General features: G+C 44.8%; 1 protein-coding gene across 6 annotated transcripts in view; it reads left to right on the top strand.

The window, feature by feature from the left end:
* Window positions 1-2,022, top strand: part of aadacl4 (arylacetamide deacetylase-like 4) — a 31,050-nt gene extending 29,028 nt beyond the window's left edge. For all 6 annotated transcript variants that reach the window (XM_048614998.1, XM_048614995.1, XM_048614994.1 and 3 more), the window contains one exon: window positions 1-2,022. This exon is cut by the window's left edge and continues 979 nt beyond it. The gene's annotated coding sequence lies outside the window, so the exon portion shown is untranslated.
* Window positions 2,023-3,833: the final 1,811 nt, after the last annotated feature.

Below are 3,833 nucleotides of genomic sequence, written 5' to 3'. Positions count from 1 at the left end.
TTGTAGGGTAGGATTATTACAGGAAGTCAAACCATGCCCACTTTTTCAGGGCACTTGGAGCTTTACTCTGTGATTGATATTTTAAAAGTCCAGCAGCAAGGATAGTCACTTCAATCACTCTTATTAAACGGTAAACATACAAGATAAGTATGTGGGTTAGGGTGCCAAGTATGTAGAGTGCCAGATGAATTAGATGCCAGGGTACAAGCCGACTAGGAAAAGTGGTAAAAGATTAAGGTAGGATGGTGTGAGAAGGGGTATCAGGCCTGGCAGTGAGATAGCAATGGAGGAAAGGGTTGTCATGCGGGTGGGAGTTGATGTGTCTGCTGGCAGAGGTAGGGGACTTTCAGGTTTTGGGGAGAAGGGATGAGTGTTGTGCTCAAGGAGTTTAGGGCGAATGTAGGAATGTTGGGCTGTAGGAGAAGGGAATGGGAATTGGTGGATGGGGGTTGCAGAGAGATGGTGTGCCATGTCTGGTGGCAGGAGAAAGTGTTGAGTCCTGGGGCAGGTGTCCTGGGTGGAGGGGTGCGAAGGTAGGTTGGCACTTGGGATGGATTTGGGATGCCTGTGTGCAACACAACCCTCCAGTTTCTGTATCAGTCCACTATCCCCACTCCTAACTCTCAAACAATTTCCAGTCCAAGGCTACTGTAAATTTCGTGTGTAATCACCTTTGTGGGACCACATGCTGAATGATTTCTGGGAATGTATGTGTGAGAGAGAGAATATTTGTGTGTTTTGTGTGTGTGTGAGAGAGTGTGTGTGTGTGTGTGTGCCAGTGTGTGTGTGAGAGAGTGTGTGTGTGTGTGTGTGCCAGTGTGTGTGTGTGTGTGTGTGAGAGAGTGTGTGTGTGTGTGTGTGCCAGTGTGTGTGTGTGTGTGTGTGTGTGCGCGCATGAGAGAGTGTGTGAGTGCGTGTGCGTGAGTGTGTGTGTGTATGAGAGAGTGTGTGTGAGAGAGTGCATGATTGTGTGTGTGTCTGTGTGTGTTATAGTGTGTGATTGTGAGTGCGTGCATGAGTGTACGTGCATTCGTGTGTGTGTGAGTGTGAATGTGTGTGTGTGTGAGTGTGAGTGTGAATATGTGAGCATGTGTGTGTGTGTGTGTGGTGGGGGGTGTTGGGAGTCTATGTGTGTGTGTCTTAGGGAGGGTGAGGGTGAGTGTGATTGTGAGTGTGTGATTCATACATATTTCTTTGTCTACGCTAATGGTCACCACATCAAAGTTTCAGTTAGCTCACTTATCTTTAGAAAAGCCATGCTGACTCTTTTCGATCAGCCCACATTTGACCAAGTTCTCACTATCCATGGTCACAGACTCTAGTCACTCCTTTAAACTGATAGGACTCTGTTTACTTGACTTCCCTCCACTTGACCTCCTTAATGCCCACACCTCCTGCCTACAAGGAGTGACATTCACAATTTTTGAGTCGACAGAAAAGGAACAAACTTAGAAACAGCCATTGTGTAGTGGGCGGTGGGGAAGATTACAAGAGCTGTGATTACGCCTCCCAGTAATTTCCTGAACTTCCCGACTAAACCTTGCTGCAGGGAGAATACATCAGGAATCGGAATGCACGTTGACACAATTTTAAAGCTGATAATGTACATAGTTGGCAAGTAATGAACTGCACAGATCAAATTTCCAGCATGGACTCCCTACTGGAAGCTCAACTCCACATCTGGCTTTTTCATATGTGCAAAGAAGAGGTGCTTAAGCAATACTGTTGCACAGAGCAGAATGGATCACAGAGATTATTAGCAATACTATTATCACTGCGGGGATTCAAGCACTGGGAACCACAAGAGTGTGTCTCTCTGTATATTCATAACAAGATTCTTTTAAAATCGCTTTTCTTCTCAGGATTTCATACTGTTGCGATGCCTGATATTCCCTGTTCAGCCTCCCAGATGAAAAATGGGCACAAAGATTACAATTATGCTGAGTGATATTCTACACATACACCTTGTAGTCAATGCCAAAGAGAGCCAATAAAGGAAAAGCTGTTTGATTGCTGCTTAAAGCGATGTGAATTATAATGTGAGTCGATGTTGAATTAACTCCACAGAGGTCGGTATCCCATCACCAAGTCACCCTTTATTTACACGTTTACATGTGGATGGCATGGTGGTTAGCACTGCTTCTGCACAATGCCAGAGACCTGGGTTCAATTCCACTCTTGGGTGGCTATCGTGTGGAGTTTGCACATTCTCCTTGTGTCTGCGTTGGTTTCTTCCCACAGTACAAATACGTGCAAGTTAGGTGGATTGGCCATGCTAAATTGCCCATAATGTCCACGGATGTGTAGGTTAGGCATGTTAGCCATGGAAAATATGGGGTGGGTGGGTTGGTCTTTGGCAGGTCAGTGTGGACTTGTTGAGTCAAATGGCCTGTTTCTACACTGTAGGGACTCTATGAAAATGTGGAGAGTCCTTGACATAGAGACAGCTCTCAGAGTGAACAGAACCTCTGACACTCCTGTTCAGCCAGGAGTCAGCCAGGGCTCCCTAATTGGACCAGATTAATAGCTCCAATCATGGAACCCATGTTCTATGAGGTCCACCTGACTGACCCCGTTGCAATCACTACAGATGTCATTGTTTGATGACTTCTAGTTTTTTTGTGGATCAATTGTTTAATAGAAAACATTGATTATTGAAGAGTCTATTTGTGGACTGATACATTACCAGTCAGATGGTCTGCTTCCACTACGCAGTGGGACTTTTTAATGAGCTACAATGATCCCAGTTTCTGCCTGTGTTGTAAATCCCATTATCTGAGATAGGTATGGGTATTAAGGAGCTAAATAATCACTGTGAGATCGTAAGTAATATGGCTTCGACCAGACAGAGTGGGGCCAGCACAAACTGATATGTCTGGGGCTTTGTGCAGAGTGTGCTAAAGGAATAATGAAATAGAGTTATAGAAATGTACAGTACAAAAACAGACACTTTGGTCCAACTCGTCCATGCTGACCAGCTATCCTAAATTAATCTAGCCCCATTTGCCAGCATTTGACCCATATCCCTTTAAACCCTTCCTATTCATACACCCATCCAGATGCCTTTTAAATGTTGTAATTGTACCTGCCTCCACCACTTCCACTGACAGTTCATTCCATACACGCACCACCCTCTATGTGAAAAAGCTGCCCCTTAGGTCCCTTTTAAATCTTTCCCCTCACCTTAAACCTATGACCTCTAGTTTTTTGGACTCCTCTACACTGGGGAAAAGACCTTGGCTATTCACCTAACCTCTATGAGGTTACACCTCAGCCTCCGATACACCAAGGAAAATAACCCCAGCCTATTCAGCTTGTCGCTATAGTTCAAACTTTCCAACCCGGGGAACATCCTTGTAAATATTTTCTGAACCCTTTCTAGTTTCACAACAACCTTCCTATAGCAGGGAGACCAGAATTGCACACAATATTCCAAAAGTGGCCTAACCAATGTCCTGTACAGCCGCAACATGACATCCCAACTCCTATACTCAATGCACTGACCGATAAAGGCCAGTGACTAAACACCTTCTTCACTATCCTGTATGCCTGAGACTCCACTTTCAAGGAGCTATGAATCTGCACCCCAAGGTCTCTTTGTTCAGCAACTCTCCCCAGGACCTTACCATTGAGTGTGCAGGTATTTCTGCTAGAACACGAACTTTATTAATGTGTATTGGCTGCAATGTGAGTGATGAATAGTGGATGCTGTTTGGAGAATCCAAACTTTCTGCTGTACAAGTACAGTGATTTTCTATAGTGATTTCCCTCTAACGCAATTTTCTATGGCGATTTTCTACAGCACGATTTTCTATAGCGTGAGGTCACACAAG

Source organism: Rhincodon typus, chromosome 31 (assembly GCF_021869965.1).
Source record: "Rhincodon typus isolate 14 chromosome 31, sRhiTyp1.1, whole genome shotgun sequence".
Lineage (NCBI taxonomy): Eukaryota > Metazoa > Chordata > Chondrichthyes > Orectolobiformes > Rhincodontidae > Rhincodon > Rhincodon typus.
This window is presented reverse-complemented; position numbering and strand designations above follow the sequence as displayed.